Raw genomic sequence first — 20,807 nt, forward strand, 5'->3', positions numbered from 1 at the left:
AGGCAACTCCAATTATTGAACTCAGCATGTGAAATCATTTAATCAGAGCTCACAGGACTGAGGGGCAGTATTAAAAAGAAATAGGCACCCTGTCTGGTCCCCAGAATGAACTCTTTTCAGGAGAGAAGAGAGCTTATACTATTTATTGTGGCAGAAAGAAGATATACTGTAGTATTTAAATGAGAAAAGGGCTAGATGATAAGGGCTAGGAGACCAGGATTCCACTTGAACTCCATTCCTGATTTCTTTTTTTCAGTTTAATTTTGGAACAATTATTTAATTAGAGTGTAACTCAGTTTCCCCACAATAACATAGAACCACTGCTATTTGTATCTTTTAAGATCTCTTAACGATACTGCCCTGGAACCTGGGGCAGAGCTCTCTGCCTCATCTTGCATTCATCCAAGGGGTTGTAGTTACTGAAAGGCCAATAGAACCTCATTTTAAAGTGGCTTCAGCTGCAAGATGTGTGCCATGGTGCTGGTTGCACTGTGTACACAGATATATTTGTAAATGCTTAGAAGCCATAAGCACACATTTAAAAAGTAATTTTGTGTTCACCACCGTTTGCCTTTTTTTATGGTATAAGCAGCCTTTTGTTAAATGTGAGGTTATAGGGGATAAATGTTGTTCTGGGAAATGTAATAATTGGAAAATACATTGAAGACTGATCCAGACAGAGATGCTGAAGGTGGCAACAGTCCTTCCTTCACATCATTTCCAGCTTCTTTTGGTCGCCTCTTGGGAAGGAGCTTCCCAGGGCTGAGCTGCACGGGGGCAAGAGGCCGCCAGGGGACAGCCGGCCTTCTCACCAGCCCCGTCACTTGGAACAAGTGTGCACATGGTGGACACACATGCCCTCTCCCAAGGCATGGAAAACACTTGCTGTATTTGTCCTCAAGAATCTTTCATATTCTTTTCTGAGAAAAACAAATTAAAACTCTCCTCCTGACTGACAGAATTTAAAGAATAAATACACAATCATGGGAAGTAGGATACAACTTCCAAATGACCACATAGAATGTGCTTTCCTCACAACATACAGAGGCATACGTCATTAAGAAGTCCACAAACAATAAATGCTGACCATGTGGGGAAAAGGGAACCCTCCTTCACTGTTGGTGGGGATATAAATTGGTGCAGCCACTGTGGAGAACAGTATGGAGGTTCCTTTAAAAATAGAGTTATCGGGCTTCCCTGGTGGCGCAGTGGTTGAGAGTCCGCCTGCCGATGCAGGGGATACGGGTTCGTGACCCGGTCTGGGAGGATCCCACATGCCGCGGAGCGGCTGGGCCCGTGAGCCATGGCCGCTGAGCCTGCGCGTCCGGAGCCTGTGCTCCACAACGGGAGAGGCCACAACAGTGAGAGGCCTGCGTACCGCAAAAAAAAAAAAAAAAATAGAGTTATCATATGATCTAGCAGTCCCACTCCTGGGCATATATTCAGAGAAAATTATAATCTAAAAAGATACATGCAGCCCTGTGTTCATAGCAGCACTGTTTATAATAGCCAAGACATGGAAGCAACCTAAATGTCCATCCACAGAGGAATGGATAAAGAAGATGTGGTACATATATACAATGGAATATTACTCAGCCATAAAAAAGAATGAAATAATGCCATTTGCAGCAACATGGATGGACCTAGAGTTTATCATACTAAGTGAGGTAAGTCAGAGAAAGACAAATACTACATGATATCACTTATGTGTGGAATCTAAAATATGATACAAGCGAACTTATTTACAAAACAGAGCTAGACTCACAGAGAGAACAAACATAGTTACCAAAGGGGAAAGGGGCAGGGAGAAAGAAATTAGAAGTTCGGGATTAGCAGATATAAACTACTGTATATAAAATAAACAACAAGGTCCTACTGTATAGCACAGGGAACTATATTAAATATCTTATAACCTATAATGAAAAAGAATATGAAAAGTAATATATATATATATATATATATATGACTGAATCACCTTGCTGTACACCGGAAACTAACACATTGTAAATCAAGTATACTTCAACGCCTACCCCACCCCGAACCATACAGAAGCATGAGCTAAAACCTAATAATCCATTAAATAAAATTAATTTTACTTAAACACTGCCTATATATATACACATATATGGCATATACAGATAGATTTTTTTTTTGGCATCTTTTTGTTTCAGTCCTTGTTGTGTTTCAGAGTTGTCCTCTTATATCAGGTAGCTTCAAGAGGCTACATACTAGCCACATGTTGCATAGACAGCCAAGGTGGGTAGTGTGCAGTGTGGATGTTGCAGGAATTACTGGGGATTCGACACACTTTTTTGGTTCATGCAGGCTTCATGAAGCCTAGACTCTTTGAAGTGGGCTTGATGAGGATTTTAATATGCACTGTTTCTCATTTCATTTGAACTGAACTCTCTGGGGTCCGATGTCAGTGGAGGAAACTGGATTCATTTGCCTTAAGCAAAACGTCATATTCTTCCTGCTTGGATAGTGAAACCTGGAGGGAAAGAAGGGCTAACAGGAGGCCAAGGGTGAGTAGTGAACAGGCCTACGTTGATCACTTTAATTTGATCGATCAAACAGACTCACAGAACCCTGTCACTTTTTTTTTTTTAGTCTTCATACAAGTTTTTTTTTCTGATATTTTTCTTTCTGTTTCTTTTGTTTTTTAATCTCTATTTTTTTCTTTATTTCCCCCCCCCCCAGAAACAAACAAAAATATTCAAAAGACAGGTTTTGAGAACTATAACCAAGAAAAGTCATTCCCAGGAGAAAACATACGGAAGCACAAGTTGGCTTTGGGCCTAATGCAGCCAAGAAATGATCTTTCAAAATATTCTGATCAGGGGCTTGGAAAACAGAAGGTTTAAGACTTCAGCTCAGAAGAGTATGATTATCTTGAAGCGGATGTGGTAGTTCCAGCCACGTAATTTTAGACATTCTAATTGGCAGTTTAAAAATAGCAGAGTTGCAGCCTCATCTTCTGGGCTATTCCCTTTGTTTTGTCCTTGACTGTGCTTTGTATTTAGGGAGTCTTCTGATGGCTGGGGCAGGTCTGGGAACCATGCATCCCTGGCTTCTCATCTACCATCTCCCAGGCCTGCCTGCCTCTGCCCAGAAATACCACAAAGGTAATAAAACTTACATTTTCTTAGGAATGCTCCCAGCCTCTGACTCACAGACATATTCCCCTTCCTTCCCTAATAACTAGGTGCTTAAATGTTGCCCTTCGATGATGCTATTGAATCAAAGCCATCTCTGGGCACCTTAAGCTTCCAGCTGAACTGCATCATTTTCTTGCCAGGTAACAAGTACTTTAGGATGTGATCAAGAAAAGGAAAACACTGATTTCAAATAACCAATTATTTGCCATCTTCTTTTCCATATTTGTGTGAGGCAGTGTCCATATGCTGAAACACGTTTGTTCTTCTTTGCTACTGTTTCAATTGGCAGCAAGATAACATATCAACGTAGATACCTACAACCAAGCTACCTCTTTCCCTTTCGCATTTTCAAGGAGCCCTAGGCGTCCCGTCTGGCCGGGCATGAAGTTGCTCATCTTCGCCCAGTTTCACTCTCTTGAGTTTCCCTTCTTGAGACACTGGCCGCATCACTGAGGGAGGAGCGGGGCTGGGGTAAGAATTGCCTGGAACTGTCTTATCCAGGCAGAGGGTTTGGTGGGACCTGTGCAGGGAGATTCTCAAACCCTATAGGATGTGGTTTATTATCCCTGCTTTAAGTTTTATTGCCAAGGAATCTTATACTTTCCCAACCAATGAGTCCACCAAAGCATAAACTATATTAAGTCTATAAATCCCAGAGTGCCAAATCTCTGGAGTAGCAAGCAGCTGCTCTCTAACCTGCAGTGAGTAATAAATCTCCCTGTCCATTTGCATGGAGGGCTTTCAGTGCAGAGAGAGCACTGATGTTCTCTGGGCATCCTTTCTTCCTGCTCTTTTCCTCAAGGGGCCTTGAATTCACTGCTCTCTTACAACTTAAACACTCTTATAATGCACCGTTTTTAAAAAATAGGAAAACAAGAAAAAAACAGTTGTCTTTACGTGGCTGGTTAGACGCAGGAGGTGAAGCCTGCTGATATGAGGCTTGTCTTTCATCCTAAACTCTCGGAAACAAATGAGGAATATTAACCGAGGTGTGTGTCCCTCTCCACACCACTCAGTGTCTTCTCCAAGCCTCCTCCCGCGAGCCAGTAAGGAGAATACTATTCACATGAGAACGGGGTCCAGTCTCTCTCTCACTTTTCCCAGGAGTCTTGGTAAGAAAGGCAGCCTTGCTGCCCGGCAGGGGTGAAGGACAATGTGCGCTCTCCTTTCAAAGGCACCCTTGTGAGTTTCAGGCATTGGCAGTCATCCAGGGGACCTTGCAGACTCCTCTGGAGAAGCGAGACAGGTCTGCCCTCTCAAAGTGGTGATGCCTTCTCTCAACATGAGGAAAGGTTAAGAATACACTCAGATGGTTCTCAGTGGGGCGAGACTGGGTGTGGTGGACAGAATCATTATTTAAGTTACTTGGCCCATTTTCCTTTCATTATATACCCATCGTAAAGGAATGGGACACCAAAGGTCCTGCATCCCTGAAGAGCAAAAGTACAGTCACGCCCATTTTTCCGTGGACTCATGGAATTGAGCCTTCTTTTCCTGGTCCCTTATTGCTTCACATAGTACAGTCTTCCTTCTGTGCTTTGAAAAGCATCCTTATTACTCTTCTAATCCTATCTCTCCTTTACATCTTGCTAACAAGGCCTTCCACATATTTGCAGGTATTGGGTTGTGAGCCATTTTCCCTCTACTTTTTTTTATTTGTAAATTACTTGATTTATTTGTAAATTACTTTTTAAAAAATTAATTGATTTTATTTTTAGAACAGTTTTCAGTTTATAGAAAAATGAGCAGAAAGTACAGAGTTCCCATATACTCCCTCACTCCCCCAGTTTCCCTATTATTAATAACCTTTCCTTTTAATTAACATTATGAACAGCAGTACCAGACAACGATAGTTTTTGTGAAGAGGAAGGACTTTCACCTACAGTGTCTCATTTAACAGACTGTTCAGGAAACAGGAGTGTCACATGATTGCTGATTGTGGACATAGGACCTCGGAACATGAGTGTAGTCTAGTGGTGGAGGTGACGGTGGCAGCAGCTGGGAAACCCCCCAGCTGGTGTTCTCAGTGACCTAACCCACATCCGCGGAATGCATTCAAGGAGTGGGGATCAAGTCGGGGCTACCAGGGCAGAAGAAGGAAATGAGGCTGTTTCCTTTGGCTGCTACAACTACAACAATCACCACAAAATTGGTAACTTAAAACAAGACAAATTTGTTATCTTACTGCTCTTAATGTCAGAAGTCTGAAATGGGTCTCACTGGACAAAAATTAAAGTGTCCACAGGGCTGTGTTCCTTCTGGAGGCTCTAAGGGAGAGTCTGGGTCCTTACCTTTCCTATTTTCTAGAGGCCACTCACGTTCCTTGGCTCACAACCTCCCTTTCCATCTGCAAAACCAGCAATGGCTGGTGGAGTCTTTCTCATGTGGCCTCTCTCTGACGCTGACTCTCCAGCCTCTCTCTTTCACTTGTAAGGACTTTTGTAGTTAAATTAGGCCCACCTGGATAAACCAGCATACGCTCTCCATTTCAAGGTGAGCTGATTAGCAATCTTAATTCCGTCTACAACCTTAATTCCTCCTTGTCAGGTAAAGTGACATATTCACAACTTCTGGAGATCAGGAAGTGGACATCTTTGGGGGTCATTATTCTGCCAACCACACAGGGTATTATCCTAGAGAAGTAGAGCCTGGGCTCAAAGTCACCAGTGAATCACAATCTCATCCTTCTCAGGAGTAACTAGACATAGGGCCCAACCTCCTCCTTTAGCTCAAATGCCACTTCCTCCAGGAAGCTTTCCGTATCTGCTGATCAATATAGGAGATACTAGACCTACGGGGCACTTGAAATGTGGCTAGTCTGAACTGAGACGTGTTCTAAGTATAAAATACACACCAGATTTCAAAGACTTAGTACAAAAAAAAGAATGTAAAATATTTTTATGGTAATGATTTTTAAAATGTTATACATTGAAATGATAATATTTTGGTATATTATGAAATTGATTTCTCCATATTTTTCACTTCTTAAATTTGGCTTCAAGAAACTCTAAAATTGAGTATCTGGCTTGTACTATATTTTTTCTGGACAGTGCTGCTCTGTAAGAACTCCAGGCTGAACCCAAGTGCTTCCTCTGTGTGCTCTTACGGTCCCTTATTCAGACCTCAAATATTTACCTATAGCAAATTATCAATTTGCATGACAATTTTTCCCACCACACAGTGAGTTGTTAAAGGACAGAGTCTGTATCTTTTTGATCATTGTATCTCTAGTGCTAGTGTAGCGCCTGGAATGTTAGAGTAATGATCATTATCATAATCATAATTAACACTTATATTGTACTAACTGTGTACCCGGTTTTATTCCAAGTGCTTTACACAATAACTCAATCCTTACAACACTCTCTAGTTGTATGCGTTTAGGGAAGTTATTTTTAACATTTTATGCCTCAGTCTCCTCATCCATAATATGAGGCTAGTACCTACCTCAAAGCTGCTAATTATATGAGAATTAACTGATTATTTTATATATACACATATTTACATACATACATACATATTGCTAGGGATAGGTTTGACCTCAGGCAAAACCTCAAAGGTGGAATTTTCTTTTGCTTAAGGTCAGATGAACTCAGCGAACAGACTGGAATTGGCCACGACTGGGAAGTGTGAAGCCCTGCCCAGCATGCTCTGAGCCACCTGGAAGAGTACAGCCTGCAGAAGTGGGTAAGAGGAAATTGCTGCTCCTGTTTCCAGGCTGCGAGCACCCCCCTGCTTAGGGAGAAGCTCCCCATTCACTTTGCTGTTCCTCACCTGATACATTGATTCTAGACAATCAGGGACAGATGAGGGTATCCGCGAACCCACCCAGGGTCTTCTGCACATGACCTGCCAAGGGGATGTATGAAGACCTAGTGGTGAGATGGAGTTTGCTAATGATTTCTCACTGAACGTAGCAGCTTTACACAAAAAGTTATTCAGTTCCTGAAGCTTGGTATATATGTTACCGATCAAGGCAAAGTATATATGTTACAAATCATTATTTTAAAAAGAAAAACTAATTTTAGACCATGACTCCAAAGCCAGTTGTCCACATAGTCACCTCAAGGAGTTTATTGGAGCCACCAATAAATTGTTGACTTCTAGCATTTGGTGTGAGGGTCTTCTCTAGATGCAGCTTTGTCTGTCTCGAAGACCTGCAGCCCTGATGAATCCCCACTTGCAGTCTCTCTGGTTCCTTCTCAAGCTACTAAAAAGTCGAGGTCACTCTGCAAGGCTTGGCCTGTAAATTTCAAACTCCCAGCCTAAACGTGCACAAAGTGTATGAGTGGGTCTCCAGCAGATTTCACTGCCACGGGAGGTGAGGGAATCAAAGGCAGGGGGTTGGTCTCTAAAAGGCCTGGAGAAATTTATGACTCAATTTAAAACCACTTGTAGTTTATCAAAGCAAAGGAAAATGTAATCGCAAGCTTTGGGGCAGGAGTAGATTTTCTGTAAGAGTGAAAGGGGAGCCTGTCTTTCTACCCAGTCTTCCATAACAGCAGAATCTTTCCCCAAATCCCACAAATTTGGCAACAAAGCAGTCTCTTTTTGACATGACCAATGATGAGACAGAATTTATAAATGTCAACACCGCCTTTCTAATCCTTGACTAATTGGGGAGGCCAAGAGCCTCGTGGGATGGCTCAGTGAAGACACACAGCAGTAGAAATACAGAGCACAGGCAGATATAAACCTGTGGGTTTGGTCTCAAACTTGACCATATACCTGCAAGACTTTTGCCAAGAAAACTAACTGCTATTCCTGAGAGGAGTGAAATAGAGGATCCCTCAGCCGAGTGTTTATTAGTTCTTTGATGGTGTTTAGGAATCCAACTTGCAAGCCACACATGCAAGTACATTGAAGCACGTTTGTGGTTTTCTCTATGTATAATATCTAGGCTCTGGGAGATAGATGTTGCACATTTTCTGTTAGGTGGTAGTTAGTAGGAACAGAAACCTGGCTAAAGAGGCTTAAACACACAGTTGCCATGCAGAAGGTTATTTCTACCATGTATTAAAAAGTCTGGAGGTAAGTAGAGACTGTCCTTAGTTCAGTGGCACAGAGATGTCAGAGCTAAGGTCTCTGTGATTTGCTTGGCTGCTGGAGCTCCAGTCATCACTTCTGAACCTCAGGCGGTAGAAAGGGCAGAAAGGGAAACAAGGGTTTTATTGAAAGCCTCAGCCAATGACTTCTGCTAACATCACATCAGCCACACTTAAATATAAAGGAGGCTGGAAATTTTAAGTTTTTTCCCCCACTGGGCACTTTTTTTGTCTCCAGTAACCGGGAAAAGAGGGTGAGGGTGGATTTGGGATAGGAAACTAGAAGTTACTTTCTAAATTTACAGCCAGCAATTCAGTAGTGTGGGAAGATATGAATCCAGCTTCAAGGTTCACGTGAACTGAAGTTGTTTGCGGGCTGATCAAACTCTCTCAGTGTATATGCATTTATTACCTACTACTCTTCTCTCTTTCTCCTTATATTATCTATCTACAAAGCCCTTTGCTCTCCTTAAGATCAGGGGTCATTTCTTATTTGCTTTCTTATTTGGTCTAAAAGTGATATTTGGTCCAAGAAGAGATATTTATCGAGTTGAATTGTTTGATGAATAGGGATTAAATTGGATGCTGGGTGGTAGAAATATTTACACCAATACTGTATAAAACAATCTTTGATGTATTCAATAGTTTTAGGTTGAGAAAAAAATTACTAGGGAAATATGTCTTCTGTTTTTGTTCAAGGAGTTTAGATTTTAAGAGTGACAAGAAACGTTGGAAGAATTTTGTTTTTGTTTCCCAAACTTATTTAGAAATAATTTACAAATATAATTGTATATATTTAAAGTGTACAATGTGATGATCTGATATACATCTACATTGTAGAGTAATTACTACGATCGAGATTATTAACATATGCAGCATTTCACATAGTTCACTCTTTTTGGTGTGTGGTGAGAATGTTTAAGAGCTACTCCCAGCAACTTTTAAGCATATAATACCATATTATTAGCTATAGTCACCATGTTGTGCATTAAATCCTCAGAGCTTATTCTTCATATAATGAAAATATAATGTACCTACATCTCCCATTTCCCTCTCCCCACCAGCTTCTAGCAAACACCATTCTATTCTCTGTTTCTATGAAATTGGCTTAAAAAAAGTACTATATGTAAGTGCTACCACACAGTATTTTTCTTTCTCTGACTTATTTCACATAGTACAGTGCCCTCAAGATCCATCCATGTTGTTGCAATTGGCAGGATTTTCTTTTTTACGTCTGAATGATATTCTAACATATAAATTTTCTTTATCCATTCATCCATTGAAAGACATTTAGATTGTTTCCATATCTTGGCTATTGTGAATAATTCTGCAATGAACATGGGACTGTAGATATTCCTTTGAGATACTGATTTTGTTTCCTTCAGATATTTACCCAGGAGTAGAATTGCTGGATCACATGGTAGTTCTACTTTTAATTTTTTGAGGAACCACCATACTGTTTTCTGAAATGATTATACCAAGGAGAAATGTCTTCTTTAACACTTCTGCAAGATATATTGCCCATAGGACTGAGCTTGAATGAGGGAATAAAACACAGGCTTCATAAGCATTCTTCCCCACCCATCTTATTTCTATATTATTATTCTGTAGAACTCCTCCCTCCCTCTTTTATCTGAAAAGAGATTACTCTACCAGTCAACAATAGCATCTACAACATACCATGCAAGTCAAGAAGTTGGATCTACCGGTGATTCCTCATCCTGGCTGCAAATCAGAATCATCTGGGCAACTATTTTAAAATACAGATTCCCAGGGATTCATTCAGAGATTCTGATTCAGAAAGTCTGGGGTGGTGTTCCAGGGTCTGTAACTTTACAGAGCACTCCAGATAATTCTGATGTGCCACCAGATATAGAAATCCTTGGGGCAGAGCCCTTCCTTCTTTGTACCACTGTCATGGCTTCTCTGGAGAGCACTTATAGGATGCTACAGAAGCTTGTTCACGTGTCTAATCCTGCCGAACTCTTAAGGTGGAGACTGTCTTTTCTCGTAGCATCCCTCCTGAGCCCAGTGTCTAGTGCATAGTAGGTGCGCCGTAATTATCTGTTACATTGTTTAAACAAATGGAATGTATAATTATTCACCTCCACAGAGGTCTTCTGAGAACACTAGCACAAAGAAGCTTGTCTTATTACTGAGCAACCTGCTTAACTTAGTGCTCGGGGGCAGAATGAGCTATGGAAGTGACCACAAAGGGATTTCTAATGAACTTGGTGGTAAGTCACCTTGACAGCCCTGAGATTCTTGAACTTTTTTAAAAAAACAAAATAGCATATTTACAAATAATTTTGGTGCCAGTTACCTATGGTGATTATAAGACTTATTTGAAAGAATTCATGTAAAGTGCTTAGCGCAGTGCCAGGAGCAAAATGATAAATGTTAGATGATGATAATGACGATAACAATTATAAGAGAAAAGGCTTCTTATTAAAAACTTAGAATGTGTAGAAAAATATAAGAAAGAAACCACAAATTTACCCTTAATCTTGCCAGCAGAATCAGTAACCTTGAATTTATGATTTTTTTCAGTTTTTTCCCCAAGCATCTATATTAGCATGTACTTTTAAAGTATATAAAGTATATATTAAAAGTGTATATTATATGTTTTTGAATGGCCAGTAAGCACATGAAAAGATGCTCAACATCACTAATCATTAGGGAAATGCAAATCAAAATCACAATGAGATACCACCTCACACACATTATCTGACTACTATCAAAAAAACAGAAAATCACAAGTGTTGATGAGGATATGGGGAAATTGGAAAATGTGTGCATTGTTGGTAGGGATGTAAAATGGGACGGCCACTGTGAAAAACAGAATGGCAGTTCCTCAAAAAATTAAAAATAGAATTACCATATGACCAGAAATTCCACTTCTGGGTATATACCCAGAATAATTGAAAGCAGGGTCTTGAAGAGGTATTTGTATAGTGCTATGTACTGAATTATGTTCCCTCAAAATTTATATACTGAAGCCCTAACCCCCAATCAGATGGCATTTAGAGATGAGGCCTTTGGGAAATAATTAAGTTTTTAAAAAATTTTTATTTTATATCGGAGTATAGTTGATTAACAATGTTGTGTTAATTTCAAGTGTACAGCAAAGTGATTCAGTTATACATATACGTGTATCTATTCTTTTTCAAATTCTTTTCCCATTTAGGTTATTATAGAATACTGAACAGAGTTCCCTGTGCTATACAGTAGGTCCTTGTTGGTTATCTATTTTAAATATAGCAGTGTGTACATGTCAATCCCAAACTCCCAACTTATTCCTCCCCCCCAACCCTTCCCCCCTGGTAACCATTAGTTCATTCTCTAAGTCTATTTCTGTTTTGTAAATAAGTCCATTTGTATCATTTTTTTTAGATTCTGCATATAAGTGATATCATATGATATTTGTCTTTCTCTGTCTGACTGACTTTACTTAGTATGATGATCTCAAGGGAAATAATTATGGTTAGATTAGGTCATGAGAGTGGGGCCCTCATGATAGGATTAGTGCCCTTATAAGAAGAGACATCATTATAAGAAGATACCACTTATGAGATACCTAGAGTAGTCAAAATCATTAAGACAGAAAGTAAAATGGTAGTTTCCCTGGGCTGGGGATAAAGGGGAATAGGGAGTTATTGTTTAATTGGTACAGAGTTTTTGTTTGCAAGATGAAAAGACTTCTGGAAATGGGTGGTGGTGATGGTTACACAACAATATAGATGTACTTCATACCACTGAACTGCACACTTAAAAATGGTTAAGATGATAAATTTTATGTCATGTGTATTTTAACACAATAAAAAAATTAAAAAGATATATGTTTTAATATATTTAATATTTTATTTTAAACATATTAATTTAAATATATAAGGTAATATAGTTTAAATATACCTTATGTTACATATAAATAAAAAATATATATTTAGAAATAAGCATATCCAGCTTTGTATCAAGCAAAGTTTGAGATGGCTATTTATGCCTCACCCATTGCACCAGCTTCGTTGGTCTGAGCTCCGTTGGCCACCCCTCTCTCTTCCTTTCTGTAGAGAACCCAGCCCACCACTCTGCACAGGCCAGCCTGGGGTGGCAAGCCCAAACTGTTCTCACAGGGATGGTGGTTGGTGTGAGCAGAGCCTGAACAGCCTGGTCCTGTCGTGGGGCTCTGCTGAGCTCTGGGTCACCATATTGCCAACAAGGGGAGCTTTGTCCCCCTCAAGCTGTTAGCATGTTCATTACCAGCCCTCCCTCTGCTGCCAATCGGAAAGATGACACGCGGCCGTCTCTTGGTTGCCACACGTTAAGCCTCATCTCACAATGGGCACTTGGTCTGGAGCTATCCCGGGTGTTTGAAAGCGACATTGCTGTTTCCTACAAGCTGAGACCCATGAGTCATTTCCAGCCAAAGGTAAAAATTTACATTTCAATGATCAGCAAGTTTGAGTGCATTTAAGAAACTGGCCAGAGTTGCTGGGCCCCTATACACAGGTTTTGTTAATGAATTTTGGCAGAGGGGAGTTGCATTCGTAGGCTAAGTATTAGAACAAAAAGGACCTGTTTTCCCATGTAATGAATTGCTGAGAAATTATTCAAAATGTGGCTTAAAAAGCCTCTTGCCAGCAAGCTCAATTCTCTGAGTCATGAATTAGATAATGGGCTTTTATAAACCCACAGAGGGAAACCCTCTGAGGATTTTGTGGGTGAGCAGAGAATGTCTGTCCAGGACTGCCACCTTCTCCCAAGTGCTTCTGCATGATGCAGAGGCCCAGGGACCTTGTCTACAAATGTCAAGGCCAACTGGACCACCGTCAAGGGTGTAATCAGTGGTGCTCACCCTGAACGTTTGCCCAGCACACAGCTGTAGGTCTCACCAGAACACAGCAGAGTGCTGCGCTGCCCGGCCCCAGGAAACAGAGGCCGCTGGGGGAAGAATGGTCTGGTGGACAAGGCAGGCCTCCTCCCCAGCACCATCACCTTCCTAAAGATGTGGTCCCTGACCCCACCCACAGCCCTAATTCAAATAAGACCCCAGCCTCCCATAAGACTAAGGCTTAGACCTCCCAGGGGTATAAGAGGGACACTGTGAAGGTGATTCCTTAGAAACTAAGCTCCACATAACAGGAACAGAGTCCCTTTCACAAGCAGAGCTCCAAGAATGAAGGAGGTAGTCACCAACCAAGAGCGTCTCAGACTGTGACAGTAGAACTTCATGATGTCCTCTAACCAAGCTCTCCCTAAGGTCAAGGGCACTCATGGGCACACAGAGCTATTCAATGTATTTTTTTCCTTTTTCCCCCCACCTGAATGTTCTCTGCTATAAAAGATACAAACTGTTTCTACCCCCACAGGGAACCTTGCCTTGTGTAACTTTGATTACCTCTCAGGCTAGCTGCCTGCCTTGACCCAAGTATAGCTCAGATTCAACTATGCCTCTTACCCGCTGCCCACTTTGGCTGCGTGTGCCCTTGGACCACCAGCTTGGAACTCTGGCCTGGCTCCCAATAATCACTTGGGCATGAGGACAACCTGGATGAGACATCTGTCAGCCCAATGATGGCCAAGATAATCTGGCAACACCTACTTTTTCTGATTCCTAAGACATTCCAAAAGCTACTTAGCAGTCTCATATAACTAGTGGCCATAGAAGCCATGAAGGATTGCCTCTGTAAACTTTACACATTGTTTGAGAGGGAAATAAGCACAGAGAGGCAAGAGGGGTTTTTCTTATATTAGAGCCAGAAAGATACAATGGGTGAGAATGCCCTCAAATCACCCCAGGATAAAAGTTTAAGAAGGACAGAATTCCCTTCTTAGATAGTACTGGGCCTGGAGATGTCATTATTCTGGGAGTGACAACTCCCATGTTTCTACTTCCAATGGCTTGCACTACTCTCTCCCAAAACTTCAAGGTTCAATGAAGTGTAGACCTAGGAACTCACATCTACTCCTGGGAACTAAAAGGGCAGGTTGATATTAACAAGAGTTTTGGTGGATTCTGGAGGTGTGGGCTCGAAGCTGTTTGGCTTGTGTGGTTAGAACACTGCAATAAGCAGACTAAGTTCATATAGCCAGACGGCCCAGCCAGCATTCTTCCCATCTGTGGCTATACTTGTCACCCCTAGTTTTATGTATGGTCACATTGGGATGATGAGTGTGTGTTTATGTCATTCCTCCTTTAATTCAGTAAGTCTGTATTGAGTACAATGCCCAGCATTTTAGTAGAAGCTTCGAGATATAAAAATAAGTGTAAGTTATGAACTAGTTGAGAATTTCCTCAAATTTATCTTTTTCCTCTTCATCGGAAGGGTCTCAGCTGATAACTTTAACTGGAAAACTCAGCCTCGAGTTCTCAGTCATTGTGATTCAAATCAGCAAGGTATTAGCAGCTACAGCCCCTCCAGAGGTTGTAATCTGGGATTTGTCTGGCAATGGCGAGCCCCAGATCAAAGCCAGCACCCCGGTCCTCATGAGTGTGCTCTGATTACCTTTGTTTCTTGATTGATACCTGAGGTTCCCTGCGGGATGTGAAGTTTTGGCTAGCTTTTGCCAGTATGTATTCTTGAGGGAGGAATACAGATCTCTCAGTAACCAGCATTGCTGAGTGGAACCCTGTACTCAGGGCTCCACTCAGCCCTCAGGACTTTGACATGTTCACCCCTTGACTTGCATATTGTCTGCTGCCTTATGCCACTTACCACCAGAGGATCACGTGGCTCTTGATGCCATTTGGTCAAAGCCAAGGGCACCATTTGCATTTGGACGACTGGCCAACAATCCTTCTTGATCCACCCTTGGTTCTATTATGTCCTGGCTCTCCCTGGCTTACACTGAGGTCCCTACATGAATTGGAGCTGAAATCCCCAAGAAATAAAAACCTGTGATAGACAAACTCCACCATCCTATTTATGCCAGTTGTCAGTGTTATTCCTTTCCCATGTAGTTAGCACCCAGTATCATGATCTCTCAAAGAGCTTCCAAAATGAGGGTTCTTTCACCCTCTAACTGACTATCCCTCCAAATGCTTAAACCCAACCATTCCATCTGTTTAAGGAAAAGAATTTTAAGTCCCCATTTCTACACAGCCTTGTTCTTCTTAATCATGTACCTCTAGGTTGAAAACCCAGAAGTTTAGAAGGGAAGATGGAGGAGTGAGAAACCTGTATGAACAATAAGTATTAGCTGAACTACAAGTGAGTTAGCGGTAAAATATAATGAGATGTAAAATATAGTAAGATGAAAAGGATGAGACCTAGAGAGCATTTAAAGATGTTGAAAGTAACACATGATTTATCCTTATTTTTAAAGTTATTGAATTGCCCTGTGGTGCACATCTGCAGTCTTTTCTTGCTATCTATGCTCCTTTTTGTTTGTTTGTTTGTTTGTTTATGGTACGCGGGCCTCTCACTGTTGTGTCCTCTCCTGTTGCGGAGCACAGGCTCCGGACGCGCAGGCTCAGCGGCCATGGCTCACGGGCCCAGCCGCTCCGCGGCATGTGGGATCTTCCCGGACTGGGGCATGAACCCGTGTCCCCTGCATCGGCAGGCGGACTCTCAACCACTGCGCCACCAGGGAAGCCCCTAACTATGCTCTTTTATGTGGATAAAATTCCTCTTCTTTTTTTTCATTCTATTCTCATGCTCTGCTCATGCAGCACCTCTGGCTACAAGGGTCCATGTGGACTGGTCTTGCTAATCAGAAGACTGCACCCCCAGCTATGGGATTAGACTAGGGTGAGCACATGTCTTAAGCCAGACAAATGAGAGGTAGCCCATTTTGGGGTAGTAATGCTAATATTAAAGATTATGGGGGAAAAAAAAGACTATGGGAACATTTAATTGCTGGGAATTATTTTGTCCACCATGCAGAGACATCCTGCACAGAGGAGAGCAAGGCCTTAGAATATAATGAAATAGATTCCTGATGACACCAGTTGACCCAGCCATGCCAGAAGCCAGAAGACTTATGTTCCATGGACTATTCAGTGGTGTGAACAAATAAATTATGCTTTCATTAAGCCAGATCGAATGAAATTTCTCTCATTTTAAATCAAAAAATTTCTGACAAGTATCTGCCTTATCTTTAGGATGATGAGAACTTAGCCTAGGACACAGTGAAAATTAGGAAGGAATCAAGTGGTGGGTGTTAATATAGCCAATAAATGAAGAACACACTTGTAGTGAGGAACACCTAAGGCAATTTCACAGCAATTAACGGGGTCTAGCTTTCAAAAGCATTTCTTCTTTTTCATAGGGAGCTTGACATTTGAAAATGAAAAGATTTTACTGTAGAGGACCAGATAGTTATGACATGAAAAACACAGTTTTCAAACATGTTGGCTAAAGTCATTGGAAAGCGCTGCATGATCAAGCAAACTTGAGGGAAACCCAACTGTTTTTCAAGCATTTGGAACTAAAGTGGAATGAATCAAATGACAAATCTCTCTGCCCTTTCACTTTGTCATGAAAATACTAAGTGCTGAGCCTTATCATCAAAATGAACGTGTCATGATACAAAATTTACTTTAGCAATGGAATAATTTGCAGGCACTATGAATTGGTTACACAGAACAGAAAAAGAAAAGTATACAGAAAATGCTAAAGATGCCACCAGAAAACTACTACAGCTAGCTAATCAATGAATATGGTAAAGTTGCAGGATAACATTATTGCACAGAAATCTCTTTCATTGCTATACACTAATAACAAAAGATCAGAAAGAGAAATTAAGGACACAATCCCATTTACCATAGCAACAAAAAGAATAAAATACCTAGGAATAAACCTACCTAAGGAGGTAAAAGACCTGTACTCCGAAAACTATAAGACACTGATGAAAGAAATCAAAGGTGACACAAACAGATGGAGAGATATATCACGTTCTTAGATTGGAAGAATCAATATTGTGAAAATGACTATACTACCCCAAGCAACCTACAGATTCAATGCAATCCCTATCAAATTACCAATGGTATTTTTCACAAAACTAGGATAAAAAAACTTAAAATTTGTGTAGAGACACAAAACACCCTGATAGCCAAAGCAATCTTGAGAAAGAAAAACGGAGCTGGAGGAATCAGGCTCCCTGACTTCAGACTATACTACAAAGCTACAGTCCTCAAGACAGTATGGTACTGGCACAAAAACAGAAATATAGATCAATGGAACAGGATAGAAAGCCCACATATAAACCCACACACCTATGGTCACCTAATTTATGACAAAGGAGGCAAGAATATGCAATGGAGAAAAGACAGCCTCTTCAATAAGTGGTGCTAGGAAAATTGGACAGCTACATGTAAAAGAATGAAATTAGAACACTCCCTAACACCATACACAAAAATAAACTCAAATGGATTAAAGACCTAAATGTAAGACTGGACACTATAAAACCCTTAGAGAAAAGCATAGAACATTCTATGACATAAATCACAGCAAGATCTTTTTTGACCCACCTGCTAGAGTAACAAAAATAAAAACAAAAATAAATGGGACCTAATTAAAAGCTTTTTCACAGTAAAGAAAACCATAAATTAGATGAAGAGACAACCCTCAGAATGGGAGAAAATATTTGCAAATGAAGAAACTGACATGGGATTAATCTCCAAAATATACAAACAGCTCACACAGCTCAATATCAAAAAGACAAACAATCCAATCCAAAAATGGGCAGAAGACCTAAATAGACATTTCTCCAAAGAAGACATACAGATGGCCAAGAAGCACATGAAAAGATACTCAACATCACTAATTATTAGAGAAATACAGATCAAAACTACAACGAGTTATCAACTCACAGTGGTCAGAAGGGCCATCATCAAAAAATCTACAAACAATAAATGCTGGAGAGGGTGTGGAGAAAAGGGAGCCCTCTTGTGCCATTGGTGGGAATGTAAATTGATACAGCCACTATGGAGAACAGTATGGAGGTTCCTTAAAAAACTAAAAATAGAACTACAATATGACCCAGCAATCCCACTACTGGGCATATACTCAGAGAAAACCATAATTCAGAAAGACACATTGGGCTTCCTTGGTGGCGCAGTGGTTAAGAATCTACCTGCCAGTGCAGGGGACACAGGTTCAAGCCCTGGTCCAGGAAGATCCCACATGCCACGGAGCAGCTAACCCTGTGCACCACAACTACTGAGCCTGTGCTCTAGAGCCTGCGAGCCACAACTACTGAAGCCCGCGCACCTAGAGCCTGTGCTCCGCAACAAGATAAGCCACTGCAATGAGAAGCCTGTGCACCGCAAGGAAGAGTAGCCCCTGCTTGCCACAACTAGAGGATGCCTGTGCAGCAGTGAAGACCCAGTGCGGCCAAAAATAAAATAAAATAAATACATAAAAAAAAAAAGACACATGCATCCCAATGTTCATTGCAGCACTATTTACAATAGCCAGGACATGGAAGCCATCTACAGAAGAATGGATAAAGAAGAAGTACATGCATACAATGGAATATTACTCATCCATAAAAAGGAACGAAATTGGATCATTTGTAGAGACATGGATGGACCTAGAGTCTGTCATACAGAGTGAAGTAAGTCAGAAAGAGAAAAACAAATATTGTATATGAATGCATATATGTGGAATCTAGAAAAATAGTATAGATGAACTTATCTGCAGGACAGGGATACAGACTCAGACATAGAGAATGAACATATGGACATGGGGTGGGGGGAAAGGAGGAGTAGGATGAATTGGGAGCTTAGGATTGACATACATACACTACCATGTGTAAAACAGATAGCTAGTGGGAACGTGCTATATAGCACAAGCTCAGTTCGGTGCTCTGTGTTGACCTACATGTGTGGAATGGGCAGGAGGGGGGTGGGAGGGAGAGCCAAGAGGGAGGGGATATATGTATACATATAGCTGATTCACTTCGTTGTACAGCAGAAACTAACACAACATTGTAAAGCAACTATACCCCAATTTAAAAAAAAAAGAAAAATAACAGTGGCTTGAACAGGACAGGAGCTTATGTCTGTTTCAAATAAAAGAAGTCTAGAAGCAAAGAACCGGAGCTTCTCTGGGGGCTCCACTAAGTCAGTAGAGACCCAGGGCCCCCAACCCCGGCTCTCTGCTCTGCCCGCCCTCATGCTCTAAGATAGCTTTTGAACTCCAGCCATCAAATCGTTGCTGCAGGCAGCCACATGAATGTAGAGACAAAGAACATACCTCTCCCTTAAAGATACTTCGCAGAAGTCAAATGTGATTCTATGGCCAATATTTGATCACATGGTGTCTCTACTACTTGTGTAGCCTGGTGAAGGTAGTCTCAATTGGGTGGCAATCTGCCCAGATGCAGAGCGGGGATTATGTTAGAAGAGGGGTGAATGGATATTTGTGGGGAGGAGCCTGTGACAGGGTAGGGCAGGAATTCAGAGATACTGAATCTTTTAAGGCTAAAAGATGTCAATGCTTCTTAAATTCAATATGTTTGAAAGGAACCTATTGAATGGTTCACGATGATGGATATCTGGGCTCTTCTTTGAAAAACTTCGTGTTTCACTTTTCTCTGTCTTGTTTTTCACAAAAATCAAGTCCTCAAAATGCACACACACAAACTAGACATGGTTCCGTTACCCATGGCTCTTTTTTTTAGCATCTTTATTGGAGTATTATTGCTTTACAATGTTGTGTTAGTTTCTGCTGTATAACAAAGTGAATCAGCTATACGTATACATATGTCCCCATATCTCCTCCCTCTTGCGTCTCCCTCCCACCCTCCCTCATCCCACCCTTCTAGGTGGACACAGAAAGCCGAGCTGATCTCCCTGTGCTATGCGGCTGCTTCCCACTAGCTATCTATTTCACATTTGGTAGTGTATATATGTCCATGCCACTCTCTCACTTCATCCCAGCTTACCCTTCCCCCTCCCCATGTCCTCAAGTCCCTTCTCTATGTCTGCATCTCTATTCCTGTCCTGCCCCTAGGTTCTTCAGAACCTTTTTTTTTTTTAGATTCCATATATATGTATTAGCATACGGTAGTTGGTTTTCTCTTTCTGACTTAACTTCACACTGTAAGACAGTCTCTAGGTCCATCCACCTCACTACAAATAACTCAATTTCTTTCTTTTTATGGCTGAGTAATATTCCATTGTATATATGTGCCACATCTTCTTTATCCGTTCACCTATTGATGGAAACTTATGTTGCTTCCACATCCTGACAATTGTAAATACAGCTACAATGAATATTGTGGTACGTGACTCTTTTTGAACTATGGTTTTCTCGGGGTATATGCCCAGTAGTGGGATTGCTGTGTCGTATGGTAGTTCTATTTTTAATTTTTAAGGAACCTCCATACTGTTCTCCATAGTGGCTGCATCAATTTACATTCCCACCAACACTGCAAAAGGGTTCCGTTTTCTCCACAACCTCTCCAGCATTTACTGTTTGTAGACTTTTTCATGATGGCCATTCTGACTGGTGTAAGGTGATACCTCATTGTAGTTTTGATTTGCATTTCTCTAATGTTTAGTGATGTTGAGCATCCTTTCATGTGTTTGCTGGCAATCTGCATATCTTCTCTGGAGAAATGACTATTTAGGTCTTCTGCCCATTTTTGGATTGGGTTGTTT

At 41.1% G+C, this 20,807-nt stretch overlaps 1 long non-coding RNA gene across 1 annotated transcript; it reads left to right on the top strand.

The window, feature by feature from the left end:
* Positions 1 to 1,603: 1,603 nt before the first annotated feature.
* On the top strand, positions 1,604 to 16,119 carry LOC112403829 (uncharacterized). The gene is made up of 4 exons (XR_003003987.1): positions 1,604 to 1,667; positions 2,427 to 2,525; positions 6,737 to 6,842; positions 16,084 to 16,119. It is a non-coding gene; the product is annotated as an uncharacterized LOC112403829 (long non-coding RNA).
* Positions 16,120 to 20,807: the final 4,688 nt, after the last annotated feature.

The sequence above is a fragment of the Neophocaena asiaeorientalis genome, unplaced genomic scaffold (genome assembly GCF_003031525.2).
Source record: "Neophocaena asiaeorientalis asiaeorientalis breed wild unplaced genomic scaffold, Neophocaena_asiaeorientalis_V1.1 scaffold642, whole genome shotgun sequence".
NCBI lineage: Eukaryota > Metazoa > Chordata > Mammalia > Artiodactyla > Phocoenidae > Neophocaena > Neophocaena asiaeorientalis.